This window comes from Bos grunniens, chromosome 20 (assembly GCF_055505025.1).
Source record: "Bos grunniens cultivar Pamir isolate PY7600 chromosome 20, Bosgru_T2T1.0, whole genome shotgun sequence".
Taxonomy (NCBI): domain Eukaryota; kingdom Metazoa; phylum Chordata; class Mammalia; order Artiodactyla; family Bovidae; genus Bos; species Bos grunniens.
The window spans coordinates 43,882,190-43,898,626 of NC_141184.1; the positions used below are offsets into that span (position 1 = coordinate 43,882,190).

Below are 16,437 nucleotides of genomic sequence, written 5' to 3' on the forward strand. Positions count from 1 at the left end.
AAACAATACTATAGTAAGATACAGATCACGCATTAAAAGACTATATTGTTCACTGTGAATAACACACATGAAATGCAAATAAACAGTGATAAAAACAATTCTAGAAATATATGCAATATTTAGTAGGAACTTGGAGGGAAGGTGAATTTATTAGTTACTTTTACTAGTTCATTTATTCCTCATTTATTTAAAAATGGATTTAAAGTGGTCTGAAACAAGATGAAATAAAAGGCAACACAAATAATGAAGTGGATTTGGAGGGGAAAAAAAGTTTTAATGGTTAATTTGAAGTCAACAGCAAATGGCTATACAGAATAGTATAGCTAAGATCTAGAAAACTCTAGAACAAGCCACCAGTTGGCTTTTCTGGTTTCTGAAGAGGATAGAAAAATGAGAAAATTAATAGCATTATTCATATTACCTCCAAAGAAAATTAAAACAAAGGTATTCTTGGTGCCAAAACTAAAGTGTTTTTCCTCATAGATACTGAAATAACAACAGTACACCACTCTTAACACACCTGTATACTAAATGGATTTCATGGCTGACTTTCTTACAGCGGCTTTAAGCATGGGTCAATGATGACATAATGGCCAATTACATTTAATAAAAGCAGTTTTACAAGAGAATAAACCATATGGTCCAGATGTATGAAGATCTGCTTGTGTGGCTCATTTCAAGTATGAATTGCTTTGGATCTATAGAAACACATGGATTGTATTTCACTCAGGCAATCTTTCACAAATTTATATTGTCTGACCATATATTTGAATATTAAACTGCAGGGGGTTCAAGATTAGCCTTCTTGACATTCACTTAGGTGCAGCTATTTTAATATACTGATTAAATAACGGAAATGCATAACTCATCCTGGGAATGGGAAGGGTACAGAGAAAAGGAGACTGGAATTTCAGTTTTTTTTTTTTTTTTAATTTTGGCGAAATATACATAAGATGAAGTTTACCTCCTTAACTAACTTTAAGCATGCAGTTTAGTGGCAGTAGGTACATGCACACTGCGGGGCTACTATCACCATCATCCCTCCACAGAATGTTTCACTTTGCAAAACTGGTATTTCACCTACTGAACAATAACTACCCTCTCCTCCTCCACCCTAACCACTTTTCTCTTCTCTGTCTTCATGATTTTGACAACTGCATGTACCTCCTATGAGTGGAATCACACAGTATGAAAACACAGAATTCTTCACAGATTTGCATGCCATCTTTGTCTGGGGGCCTTGCTCATCTCCTCTGTGTGGTTCTAATATTACTCTTTGTGCTGCTGAAGTGAGCACGTTAGCTGGTGTTTGAAGGGAGAACAGGAACTCATCAGACTTAACATGGGGGTAACAACTTATATATGAAAGCAGAGTATCTAAAATTGTTTTCTGTGTTGTTGAAGACTGAGGTAAGGAAGCTGAAAAAGATGAGGCTAAAGAGATAGGAAGGAACAAGAAGCCAAAGGGCATTCTAAGCCCCTTTTAAGAGATTGATTTTTATAAGCCCCTTTTGACAGCTTCCTTGGTGGCTCAGATGATAACGAGTCTGCCTGCAATGCAGGAGACCTGAGTTAGACTCCTGGATTGGGAAGATCCCTTGGAGGAGAGCATGGCAATCCACTCCAGTATTCTTGCCTAGACAATTCCATGGACAGAGAAGTCTGACAGGCTACAGTCCGTGGAGACACAAAGAGTCAGACGTGGCTGAGCAACTATCGCTTTCTCAAGAGCTTGGACTTACATATAATGAGATGGGAATAGAGAAATAAAATTCATATTTTAAAAAAATTAATTCTGGAAAAAAAAGGAGGCCTGAAAGAAGATAAAATTTGACATAGACTTGTTAGAAGGTAGTGACAACTATGTAGGTAAAGGTTTCCTTTTTATTATTTTTTGCAGAAATTTTGGAGTCTTACAGAGAGTATTCAGAATTGTAGATCATGAGGAAATAGATGTCTACACTCTGGATCTAGTGTCCACACAATCTTCCTCTCCCAGCTTAGAATAAAACTATTCACATTTTAGAAAATTTTCTACTTTAGCAATGCATCCAGACAACTCAAAGTCTAAATTCACATTTTAATCCATGAAGCACCTTTTTCCTCACTGATATCTCCTCTCTCTCCTTTTCCTCTTCATGTGTTTTAGAGGAAGAGTACATTCAGAGGGAAAGATTAGTAGAGGGTGTATTGAGACTGGCAGACAAAAGTGCTAAGATAACCGGAAAGGTTTGGAATAAAAAATTGCATTCTAGGTGTCTAATTTTGGCTTGGTTAGCAGGGGTGTTTCTTCCTACTATAATATAGAATTGTTCTTAAGATAGCAAGAAACTGAACTATAAGAAGGCATAATTAAATTCAAAACAAGGATAATTTATTAGAGATTATCTACATAGAAATTTGTTGCTTTGTAAACATAAAGAAAGGAACCATGATTATCTAAAAGCAACACAATAATCTCAGTTCCTTTCCAAGGCAAACCATTCAACATTACAGTAACCCAAGTCTATGCCACAATCACTGATGCCAAAAAATTGACTCTTTCAAGAAGACCTACAACATCTTTGAGAATTAACACCAAAAAAAGATGTCCTTTTCATCATAGGGGCTTGGAATGCAAAAGTAGGAAGTTAAGAGAAACCCAGAGTAACAGGCAAGTTAATAATAGGGCAAAACTTAACAGAGCTTTGTCAAGAGAACACATTGGTCATAGCAAACATCCTTTCCAACAACCCAAGAGACAGCTCTATACATGGACATCACCAGATGGTCAAAATCAAAATCTGATTGAATATGTTCTTTGCAGTCAAAGATAGAGAAGTTTTACACAGTCAGCAAAAACAAGACTAAGAGTTGACTGTGGCTCAGATCATGAACTCCTTATGGCAAAATTCAGACTTTATTTTAAGAAAGTAGGGAAACTACTAGACCATTCAAGTATGACCTAAATCAAACTCCTTATAATTATACAGTGGAGGTAACAAATAGATTCAAGGGATTAGACCTGGTAGACAGAGTGCCTAAAGAACTATGGATGGAGGGTCTTAACACTGAACAGGAGGCAGTGACCAAAATCATCCCCGAGAAAAAGAATGCAAGAAGACAAAGTGGTTGTCTGAGGAGGTTTTACTCCTCCTTCCTGAGGAGCTGAAGAAAGAAGAGAAGCAAAAGGCAAGGGGGAAAGGGAAAGATAAACCCAACTGAATGCAGTTTCAGAGAATGGCAAGGAGAGGCAAGAAGGCCTTCTTTAATGAACAAAGCAAAGAAGTAGAGGAAAAGAACAGAATGGGAAAGACTGGAGATCTCCTCAAGAAAACTGGGGGTATCAAGGGACACTTCATGCAAGGATGGGCACGATAAAGGACAGAAGCAGTAAGACCTTACAGAAGCAAAAATGACCAAGAAGAGGTGGTAAGAATACAGAAAAGAACTATACAAAAAAGATCTTAATGATCCAGATAACCATGATGGTTTGGTCAGTCACCTAGAGCTGGATATCCTGGAGTGTGAAGTTCAGGAAGTAAAACATTACTATGAACAAAGCTAGCAGAGATGATGGAATTCCAGTTGAGCTATTTATAATTCTAAATGATGATGCTGTTAAAGTGCTGCACTCAATATGCCAGCAAATTTGGAAAACTCAGTTGTGGTCATAGGGCTGAAAAGTCAGTTTTCATTCCAATCCCAAAGAAGGGCAATGCCAAAGAATGTTCAAACTACTGTACAATTGCATTCAACTCACGTGCTAGCAAATTTACGCTCTAAATCCTTCTAGAAAGGATTCAGCAGTACATTAACCAAGAACTTCCAGATGTACAAATTGAGTTTCAAAGAGGCAGAGGAACCAGAGATCAAATTGTTAAAATTTGATGGATCATGGGGAAAAAAGGGAGTTCCAGAAAAATATCTACTTCTGCCTCATTGACTATGCTAAAGTCTTTGATTGTGTGGATCACAGCAAAGTGTGGAAAACTAAAACTCTTTTAAAGAGATGGGAGTACCAGACCACCTTATCTGTTTCCTGAGAAACCTGTATGCATGTCAAGAAACAACAGTTAGAACTGTATATGGAAAAATTGGTTCCAAATTGAGAAAGGAGGCTGTATATTGTCACTCTGTTTATTTAACTTCTATGCAGAGTACATCATGCAAAATGCTGGGCTGGATGAATCACAAGCTAAAATCAAGACTGCCAGGAGAAATATCAACTTCACATATGCCAATTATACACTCTAATGGAAGAAAGTGAAGACTAAGTAAAAAGTCTCTTGATGAGGTTGAAAGAGGAGAGTGAGAAAGCTGGCTTAAAACTCAATGTAAAAATAACAAAAACAAAAACAAACTAAGATCATGGCATCCAGTTCCATCATTTCATGGCACATAGGAGGGGAAAAAGTAGAAGAGGTGACGGATTTCATTTTCTTGGGCTCCAAAATCATTGCAGATGGTGACTAAAGCCATGAAATTAAAAGACGCTTGCTCCTTGGAAGGAAAGCTATAACAAACTTAGCATATTAAAAAGCACAGACATCACTTTTCCAACAAAGGTCCATAATGTCAAAGCTATGGTTTTTCTAGTAGTCATGTATGGATGTAAGAGTTGGACCATAAAGCAAGTTGAGCACCGAAGAATGGATGATTTCATAAGTGGTGCTGGAGAAGACTCTTGAGAGTCGCTTGGACTATAAGATCAAACCAGTCAATCCTAAAGGAAATCAGTCCTGGGTGTTCACTGGAAGGACTGAGGCTAATGCTGAAGCTCCAATATTTTGGCCACCTGATACAAAGAACTGACTCATTGGAAAAGACCCTGATGCTGGGAAAGATTGAAGGCAAGAGGAGAAGAGGACAACAGAGAATGAGATGGTTGGATGGCATCTTCAACTGGATGGGCATGAGTTTGAGCAAGCTCCGGGGTTTGGTGATGGACAGGGAAGCCTGGCGTACTGCAGCCCATGGGGTCACCAAGAGTCGGACATGACTGAGTGACTGAACTGAACTGATGTATAATTGAAACCTCATAAAGAGAATAAAGGAAGAGAGAGACAGAGAATGAGAAAAGACCCTGATATTGTAGCTCATGAGGTTGTAAAGATACCGACATGACTTAGCGATTGAACAACAACAACGAGAACCTACTGTATAGCATAGCGGAACTCTACTCAGTGCTCTGTGGTGAACTAAATGGGAAGGAAATCCAAAAAAGAGTGGATGGATACATGTATAGTTGATTCACTTTGCTATACAGCAGAAACTAACACAACATTATAAACAAATATACTCCAATAAAAATTAATAAAATAAAATAAAAATATATCAAAAGTGAAAAAAAAATGAAGATTCCACTTAATTCATAATTAAAACTCCCAATTCACGCTCCTTTTTCTCCCTAGTCTTAAATGTCTTTCTGTCCTCTCTTCATCTCATCTAACCTGTCATTCAAGACCTAATCATGAACGCTTGGACCACGGTGGTCTCCATGCTCTTCCTTGTATCTCTGAAATCATATCATCAAACACACATATTTTTAAAAACACAAATCTGATCTTTTAATCAAGCTTTTTTACAATCATTTTCTTGGGAAGGAAGCTACAGTTTATGGAACTTAAATGAATGCTCGGGATCCTAAAGCTCTGAGGACCAGGCTGACTAGAGTTCAGGTCTCTCGGACTCTCCTCCAGAGACCTTTCACCACGTGTCACAGTCGTCCTCCATACTGCAAGTATATCTCAGATACTAACAAAATTATGCTGCCCCTAATACAGTAAAGTTTGAACAGAACACTGGGATTCTATTTTTACCTTTAAGACTTTTACCTTAAAATCTTATTTACAAAGTACATAAAGCTTGGTCTTATCAGCTGACAAACTTCAGTTTGGCAGAGCAATTGCTCCTTACATGTAAGTTGCCAGGTTTGTGTAAGTTGCCAATTTAAAAAATCATTTCCCTCTATTTGATAGCCTGTGTATTTAAATATGCAGAAAGAAACATTGTATTTTGTTTTCCTTTTGTTAACACTTTCATAGTAAACATATGTAACTCCTATATATTAAAGGTAAATACTTTCATTATGATTATATTAACGGTTTACACTTTCTTAATACTGTGTAAAATTTACAGTTATAAAGAAAACAGGAATATCATGTGTATTCATTTTCTACACTTCGCTCTAATTTCCATTTGATTTTCAAGTTAAAATTTTCCAAATTCTTCATTAAAAATTCATGATTTAAGGCAATGAATTTGAGCTACTTTGTTATAATGTTTATACATGCAAAATTATAATAAGACATGGGATGGATAAATATTTCGCTTTTAATATTAGCTCTACAAGATATTCTCATATAAAAAAGATTATTAGATTTATTGAAAATATAATTAGAATAAAATAAACATAACTGAATTTTACAATTATGACTTTAACTTTCATTTTCAAGTTATTTCTGCTTTAAAAATATATTTAAAAATTAAAAGTGAAATTTCCTGATAGAAAGCTCAAGTAAGCATAATTTTTAAAAATTCCGTCTTTTTGTATATTGAGACAGCTAAGCTTTTTTAATATTTAGTTTTCTTCTTGTTTTTTCTATGATAATATAAGTGTTAAAGTACAACACAAGAATGTTCAAACTTGTTTTTTAAGTGATGTGATACTTTATAGTGAATAATATATGATTAAGTTTTGAGTTATACAAATATTTGCTCACTAATATCAAAATGTGTTTACACATGGATATACTATGATTCACTTTATTTCCTATTAATTTCAAAGTAAAATGATCACAACATGGTCTTAAAAATCCTAGCTATCACTTTTAAAACTACCTATCAGCAAGAAATAAAAACCTGCCATTGATGTGGACTACTTTCATTATTTTTAAAAATTGAATTAAATCCAACACACATTGTGAATTGCTTTTGCTTCTTCTTTTTAGAATTGTTACAAGTAAAATAACCAGGCAGCCTTATCTTAGGTGAGACTGCTTTGGCTTGGAAATAAACAAGGCTTTCTCTTGATGAGCTAGGTTCATTTCATATTTGTGTAATACCCTGGAAGAAATTAGGTTTCAATAAAGTCCATTTTTATCACTGCATGTAGCAATGAATATCACACCCAGCAGGGCACAGTGGCACCTGGCTGTCCAGACCCCAGTGAGCACAAACCATCTGGGGGTAATTACAACAAGGTATTCTTTAAGGACCAGATGGGACCAAGGAACAGAAGCCCCGACCCCTCCCAGCCATTTACAACATAATTCCTTTCAATGATATACTTAATCCTCCCACCAGCTATGCTTTTCAGCTTGCTGTTGTCACTGTTCCTTTATGTTAATTCAGTTTCAAGACCGAGAAAAAGAGGAGGAGAGAGAGAGAGTTCAAGAAAAAAAGAGAGACGGGGAGAGGCAGAGAGTGAGAGGGAGAGAGAGAGCCTCTAGGGACCGAAAGAAATTATTCATCCCTAAATTGTTTCCACCACAGCAAGTACAGTAACAATTTTTTTTTTTTAAAGAGGGCTGAAATTATCCTAAAGAAGGTCAATGCGACAGCCCTGTGTGGCACCAGCTGAGGTTTACTCAGCCACCTGTTAGCTAGAAAGCTCTCTGCACACACGCTTATGAGGCATTTAACCAGTTTAAAGGGTCTTTATTGTCAGGCCAGCCACCTCCATTCAGCTGGCCCAAGCCATAGGCCTGCTTTGTGGTCATATGTGGCGCACAAGCCTTAATTCAATTATGCTGTAAGCCTATCCAATCTGCATCACTGCCCTTTCACTTTTGTGCCATTTGTCTTGTGTGTTGTAAAGAATTTTACTTTAAAGACGGGAAGGCAACCCTACAACCCGCTTGTCTTTATTTCTCGTTTAAGGTTGGTGCCGCAGGTGCGCTCCCACCTTTCAGTTCCCAAAATAATTCATCTTGGAGTGATACTGTAGATGGAAGCGTTATTTATTGTTTGGTGACAATGCTTTTCTGGTGTTGTTGTTTTATTTATTTTTAATTAGGTGCTTTTTCAAACGCTCCACCAGATCGGCAGTCTCTAAACTTGAGGATAGAAAATTCAATCAGAAAAACATAAACGATAGATGAAAATGACAATTAGCTTTGTTCTACCATTTGTTTTCAAGAAATGCTTTTTGTACAATGAAAAAATATCAAATTTAGAATTTTTGGTTTCCCTTACGTTTCTGAGCCCCCGTATACCAGTTTATATGAATGAGGCTCAGTGAAGCTCTGTTATTGAAAACTGCTCATTTTGTTTGTATTCTGGGGCTTCCAGATTTCCTTAGCATTAAAGCAGTGCATATCATTTTTAAATGCCTGGCATTTTCATAATAATTGATTGGCAATGAAAGCATAAAAAAGATTTCTCAAGTCAGGGATTTGGGTTTATTTCCATATGAAATTTTTTGTAAATGGAAAATTTGGCTGTTTAAAGCATACTCTACCTAATATTCTTTTAACCATCTAAATCCTACTTCCTGGTTTCAGTGTCCATATGAGGATATAGATCATTTCTAATCAATATTCCCCCAAATCAGTAAGGGACTTGTCATGGGAGATTGAAGGGACTTCAAAGGAAGGAGAGAATCTTCTTTGCTAATTCATATCTATTTCTCACCCAAGTCAAGGAAAGAATAATAACACTAAGTTACTAACCAGTGTTACTCACGTGTACACTGAATTGTGTGCATCAATTCTCACTGTGACTCAGTCGTGTCCAACTCTCTGCGACCCCATGGACTGTAGCCCACCATGGAATTCTCCAGGCAAGAATACAGGAGTGGGTTGTCATTTCCTCCTCTAGGGAATCTTCCCAACTCAGGGATCAAACCTGCGTCTCTTGTGACTCCTGCACTAACAAGTGAATTCTTTGTCACTGAGCCACTTGGAAAGCCCCAGTGCTCACTGTAGCAACCTCTATATGTCTTTTGTATGGAAGTCCTATCTCTAACTTAAATAACTGAATCAAAACCACAAATATGAAACATGCAAAATAGACTAAAATATTCTAGTTGGCAAGAAAAAGAATGAAGATATTTGCACATAATCTTCAAAATAAATAAGATTTCAAAAACTGATTTCTGTATATTTAACCTGTGTGTTTCACCCAACAATTCTTTGCTCATTTACTTTGTGTTTTCCTATAGGTTCCCGTTTTATAAACAAGAAAACTAAGGGTTAATAGAGAAACTAAGTGACTCACCTAGGGGTCAAAATTCTTCTGATTCCTTATTGAAGTCTTCTTCTATTCCATCATAAAATCTTCATATAATTATTTCATAAACATGATTTGGACCCATGCACAACTCCCTGTAGGTGTATGTATTAGAGTAGCTTATTAATATTCTGTGAAGTAGGAATAACAACTGAAATTGCAAAAATCTAGACAAAAGCAGAAAAAAATGAGACCAATTAAACTTATAAGCTTTTTTCACAGTAAAGGAAATCATAAACAAAACAAAAAGACAATCTACGGAATGGGAGAAAATATTTGCAAATGATGCAACCAACAAGGGATTAATCTCCAAAATATTCAAGTAGCTCAGATAGCTCAATAGAAAAATCATCCAATCAAAAAGTGGGCAGAAGAACTAAATAGACCTTTCCTCAAAGAAGACATACAGATGGCCAAGAGGCATATGAAAAGGTGCTTAATGCTGATAATAATTAGAGAAATACTAATCAAAGAAAAACAAATATAGTACAAATCAGTGAGGTATCACCAGTCAGAATGGCCGTCAAAAAATCTACGAATAATAAATGCTGGAAAAGATGTGAAGAAAAAGAACTCCACCTACACAGTTGGTAGGAATGTAAATTCATGCAGCCACTATGGAGAAGAATATGGAGATTTCTTAAAAATTTACTATATGACCCAGCAATCCCACTTCTGGTCATATATCCGGAAAAGATGAAAACTCTAATTTTAAAAGATATATACACACCAGTATTCATAGCAGCACTATTTATAATAACCAAGACATGAAAACTAGATGTTTATTGACAGGTACATGGATAAAGAAGATGTAGTATATATAGATAGAGATATACAATGGAATATTACATAGTCATGAAAATGATGAAATATTGCTGTCTGCAACAACATGGATGGACTTAGAGACTGTCATATTGAGTGAAGTAAGTCAGAGAGAGAAAGAGAAATACCATGGTGTTACTCATATGTGGAGTCTAAAAAAGTGATACAAATAAACTTAATTATAAAATAGAGATTCATAGATATATGAAAAAAACTTATGGTTACCAGACGAGAAAGGGGGAGGTTGGGGGATACATTAGGCACTTGGGATTAACATATACACACTATTATATAAAATAGATAAATAATAAGGACCTACCATATAGCACAGGGAACTATATTCAATATCTTATAATAACCTATAATGGAAAAGAATCTGATATATATATATATATATTTATATATACACTCCTTACTGAATCACTTTGCTGTACCCCTGAAATACCAACAAAATATTGTCAACCAACTACAACAGCAAAAGTCTAGAATTACACCCAAACAATGAAAAAATGGCCCAGCTTTGTTACATTTTTTTTTAAGACCTATTAAGGCATAAGAATGGGGCTTTCCAGGTGGCTCACTTGTAAATAATCTCCTGCCAATGCAAGTGACGTGGTGGGTTTGATCCCCGGGTTGGGAAAATCCTCTGAAGAAGGAAATAGCAAGACACTCCAGTTCTTGCCTGGATAATTCCATGGACAGAGGACACAGACGGGCTATATAGTTCACAGGGTTGCAAGAGTTGGACATGACTTAGTGACTAAATAACACAATAACAAAGGTATAAGAATACATCTTTAGCCACTTTTAAATTCTTTCATAGGATTTTTAAGAAAACAGTTGGCAATGAAATGTGTACAGTTTCACAATTTTCTGTGTGAATCACATAAACTGCTTGCATTTTGTACCTCTATATTTTAATACTAAAAATATTTAAAACTTTATTTTTTAAGGACATTGCATCATAAAATTCTAGAATATCTAAAGGCATCCTTGACATAGAATGTTAGATCCCATCCCTGTATGCTTTAAGAACATTTTAGAAGAAAAGAAATATAGAATGTTAGTTTCATTGTAGAAACTTATCTTTTTATCAGCATTTTACTATCTACATTATTTTTCCAAATTTCAAATATATCATATTGCCTTTGAAGTAATAGAATCTCTGCTAAGTCACTTCAGTCATGTCCGACCCTGTGCGACCCCATAGATGGCAGCCCACCAGGCTCCCCCATCCCTGGGATTCTCCAGGCAAGAACACTGGAGTGGGTTGCCATTTCCTTCTCTAAATAGAATCTTTAATAACCCCATTAATAAAATCATTATAATAAAGTAATAATTATTTATATTAAGGTAGTAGCTATATGATATGTCTAATATAATAAAATAACCAAAGGAATAGCTATTAAAATTTAACTGTCCATTATACTTTTGTTACTAGCTCACTTTACACAAAAGTATGCAATTTTAAAAATTCACTTTGTATTTTTGGTTTCCAATAAAAATCATACATATAACTCTTTCAGAAAATACCTTATTTAAGGAAATGTTGAAGAAAAATAAAACCAGGTAGAAAAGCCAAAACAGTTACTAGTAGCCATGATGGCAATCCTATATATATGTGTATGTGGTGTGTGTATCTATATATAATATCTACATACATAAAAATATATGGTTTATGTAATCTATATACATATTAAATACATATACAGTATTTGAGAATTCAAACAGTACAGCTCACTAAATCAATTGAAGGACTAAAGAATAATCTTTTTATTCAGCAGCTAATATTCTCAAAAAAGTTCAAAGCTGAAATTTGAAAACAGATTATAATATCAAATTTAGAACACTGTAGGAATGTTATTCATTGTTTACAAACTCCCTCCCAGGAATCAAACCCAGGTCTCCTTCATTGCCGGCAGACTCTTTACCGTCTGAGCCACTGGGGAAGCCCTATATAAGAATAGTTGTAAGGGGAAAAAAAACTCAGATAAAAGGAAACTGATGACCTTCACACAGTAATGGAACACAGTTTTAGCTTTCCACACAAATTCTGTCCAACAGTGGTGCCTCCTGAGAGTCAAATGTGTTTTGGAAAAAATTATTACTTTATATCCAGGACCTGCTCCTATGGACATCCTTTCCCTTTCAATGGGATTTTCAAAAGCATTTAATGAACACAGAATGGAGCATATGTGAATGTCTCTAAGTCAATCATACAGTTTAAGTTTAATAAACATACCCTTTACCAGATTTTCTACTTCATAAACATGCCTGAAACTATTCGCCTATCTTGAATTTCCAAAATTTGTCTAAAAAATTCATGAGCAGACTTGTGTGTGTCATTTTGTGATCATAAATTCTAATATCAAGGAATGCTCACAGGACTCATATGTCTAGAGGAAAAGTGAAAAATCAAGTCAACTGTTTTTTTTCCCCTCTGTGCAGAATGCCAAATCAGTCAGTGGTATGACTTTCTCCTTGAACTTACCATTTAAACATTGGCAAAGTTATATGAACATTTTTGTTGCTACAGCCAACACTTCTTAGTTTGGTATGGTAGCTATAAACAGGAAATAATATATGGCTTCAGGCTAAACTGAAGAATGAAGACAGGCAAATTCTCACTAATCCAAAGGGAGATGAAAATACTAGAATGAAAGCTAGAAGACGGATGAAATAATCTCATAATTACCTTTTATTCTTATTTTTCTACCATTCTAGCTATCTGAAAGAGAAATATGCTAGGTCAATGACAAATTTTCATCTTCAGGGACAAAAAACTCCTGGGTATCCTCTATTCATTCCTAAAATGGATTATAGATATCTGTTACTTCAACTTTCAGCTCTGCAACAATTTCTCAAGTAACATTTGATTCTGAGATTACACCAGAAGGCAGCCAGTACTGAATGGGATGTTGCTTTTTTTTTTTTTTTTTGCATTAAGAAAGTGGGGAAAGAATAAAATGTAGATGTATTATCTGAGTAAGATGCTAAACTACAGATGACTGTGAGAGTGGGGAATAGGGTTTTATGAGATGATGCATTTATTAGTTTTGGTACTAAGAAGAGTGTTTATGAATGTTGTGTATGCCTGAATGTCAGAAACACACATGCATCCACAAGATATAGGAGATACTAGCATCGATTGGGTACTTGCAGATTTCAATGACATATTTTTTACTTACTTTACCCAAACAAGCATATTGAGAACTATTCAAACAAAATCATTTAATCTTTAACAATCCCACACCTTCACTATACAAATAAGGGAACAGAACCTACAAAACAGTATAATTTATCAGGTTCACATTGCTAATAAAAATGAAAGCTGGGGTTTGAACCCAAAGATATCTGAGTCATGAGTCTTTGCTATTAACCACTGTAGATCAAGAATTAAACAGAGGTAGTAGCTATATGATATGTCTACAGTACTAATATATTTGCAAGCTCTTTTTCCCTTCCTGTTATTCTGACCATCCTTAGAAGTAGCCATATAACCTGGAAATTATTACTGGAGTTGCATTAGGGTAGTTGATCATCCATAGTACAGAGGCTTCCCAGTATCTCTCCCACACTCTCAGAAATGCTGCCTAACATAAATTGATTAATCAGCTACTTCTTTTGAAACAAAATATGTTTCTTGGAGTAAGGTTCTCAATTTCCCTATGCCTGGAAAAAAAAAGAGAGTTCCCCCTAACTATTTGCATAAATGTTTGAATGGATTAATGATTTAATCCATTAATAAATTAATGGATTAATTTATTTAAATAAAATAAATTATTTTATTTAATTATATTGTTCCTTAAGAATTGTCTAGTTTGTTGTGATCCACACAGTCAAAGGCTTTGGTGTAGTCAATAAAGCAGAGGCATATGTTTTTTTCTGGAACTCTCTTGCTTTTCCCATGATCCAACGGATGTCGGCAATTTGATCTCTGGTTCCTCTGCCTTTTCTAAATCCAGCTTGAACATCTGCAAGTTCACGGTTCACGTATTGCTGAAGCCTGGCTTGAAGAATTTTGAGCATTACTTTACTGGTGTGTGAGATAAGTGCAACTGTGCAGTAGTTTGAGGATTCTTTGGCATTGCCTTTCTTAGGGATTGGAATGAAAACTGAGCTTTTCCAGTCCTGTGGCCACTGCTGAGTTTTCCAAACTTGATGGCATAATGAGTGCAGCACTTTCAGAGCCTCATCTTTTAGGATTTGAAATAGCTCAACTGGAATTCCATCACCTCCACTAGCTTTGTTCATAGTGATGTTTCCTAAGGCGCACTTGACTTCGCATTCCAGGATGTCTGTAGGTGAATGATCACACCATTGTGGCTATCTGGGTCATGAAGATCTTTTTTTGTACAGTTCTTCTGCATATTCTTGCCACCTCTTAATATCTTCTGCTTCTGTTAGGTCCATACCATTTCTGTCCTTTATTGTGCCATCTTTGCATGAAATGTTCCCCTGGCATTTCTAATTTTCTTGAAGAGATCTCTAGTCTTTCCCATTCTGTTGTTTCCCTCTGTTTCTTTGCATTGATTACTGAGGAACACTTTCTTTTCTCTCCTTGCTATTCTTTGGAACTCTGCATTCAAATGGGTATATCTTTCCTTTTCTCCTTTGCCTTTAGCTTCTCTTCTTTTCTCAGCCATTTCTAAGGCCTCCTCAAACAACCATTTTGTCTTTTTGTCTTTCTTTTTCTCGGGGATGATCTTGATCACTGCCTCCTGTACAATGTCATGAACCTCCATCCATAGTTATTCAGGCACTCTATCTATCAGATCTAATCCTTTGAATCTATTTGTCACTTCCACTGTATAATCCCACTGTAAGGGATATGATTTAGGTCATACCTGTATGATCTACTAGTTTTCCCTACTTTCTTCAATTTAAGTCTGAATTTTGCAATAAGGAGTTCATGATCTGAGCCACAGTCAGCTCCTGGTCTTGTTTTTGCTGTGTATATAGAGAGCTTCTCCATCCTTGGCTGCAAAGAATATATCAATCTGATTTCGGTATTGACCATCTGGTGATGTCCACGTGTAGAGTCTTCTCTTGTGTTGTTGGAAGAGGGTATTTGCTATCACCAGTGTGGAAAATTCTTAAACAGATGGGAATACCAGACCGCCTTACCTGCCTCCTGAGAAATCTGTATGTAGGTCAAGAAGCAACAGTTAGAACTGGACATGGAACAGACTGGTTCCAAATTGTGAAAGGAGCATGTCAAAGCTGTATATTGTCACCTTGCTTATTTAACTTATAAGTAGAATACATCATGTGAAATGCCTGGCTGGATGATTCACAAGCTGGAATCAAGACTGCTGGAAAAATATCAATAACCTCAGATATGCAGATGACACCACCCTTATGAAAGAAAAGGAAGAAGAACTAAAGAGCCTCTTGATGAAAGTGAAAGAGGAGAGTGAAAAGGTTGGCTTAAATCTCAACACTCAGAAAACTAAGGTCATGGCATCTGGTCCCATCACTTCATGGCAAATAGTTGGAGAGACGATGGAAACAGTGACAAACTTTATTTTTTTTTTTTGGTCTCCAAAATCACTACAGATGGTAACTCTAGCCATGAAATCAAAAGACGCTTGCTGTTTGAAAGAAAAGCTATGACCAACCTAGACAGCATATTTAAAAGCAGAGACATTACTTTGCCAACAAAGGTCCGTCAAAGCTATGGCTTTTCCAGTGGCCATGTATGGATGTAAGAGTTGGACTATAAAGAAAGCTGAGCACCGAAAAACTGATGCTTTTGAACTGTGGTGTTGGTGAAGACTCCTGAGAGTCTCTTGGACTGCAAGGAGATCAAACCCGTCAATCTTAAAGGAAATTAGTCTTGAATATTCATTGGAAGGACTGATGCTGAAGCTGAAGATCCAAAACTTTTGCCACCTGATGAGAAGAACTGACTCATTTGAAAAGAACCTGGAGTGACGTCGCACGCAGCAGGCGGAGAGGACGTGCGTTTCCTAGCTCCTTCCTCTTTCTCGACTCCATCTTCGCGGTAGCGGCAGCTGTGTCCGTGATCTAGTCGCCAACATGCAGCTTTTTGTCCGCGCCCAGGAGCTACACACTCTCGAGGTGACCGGCCAGGAGACGGTCGCCCAAATCAAGGCTCATGTAGCTTCGTTGGAGGGCATCGCTCCAGAAGAATTAAAAAAAAAAAAAAAAAATGAAAAGAACCTGATTCTGGGAAAGACTGAAGGCAGGAGGAGAAGGGGACGACAGAGGATGAGATGGTTGGATGGCATCATTCGATGGACGTGAGTTTGAGCAAGCTTGGAGTGTTGATGATGGACAGGGAAGCCTGGCGTGCTGCAGTCCATGGGGTTGCAAATAGTCAGACACGACTGAGTGACCGAACTGAACCGATATTGTTCTTTACTACTTAGACATGAA

At 36.4% G+C, this 16,437-nt stretch overlaps 1 non-coding gene across 1 annotated transcript; it reads right to left on the bottom strand.

The window, feature by feature from the left end:
• Nucleotides 1-1,190: 1,190 nt before the first annotated feature.
• LOC147350324 (U6 spliceosomal RNA) lies at nt 1,191-1,297 on the bottom strand. The gene has a single exon (XR_015149318.1). It is a non-coding gene; the product is annotated as a U6 spliceosomal RNA (small nuclear RNA).
• Nucleotides 1,298-16,437: the final 15,140 nt, after the last annotated feature.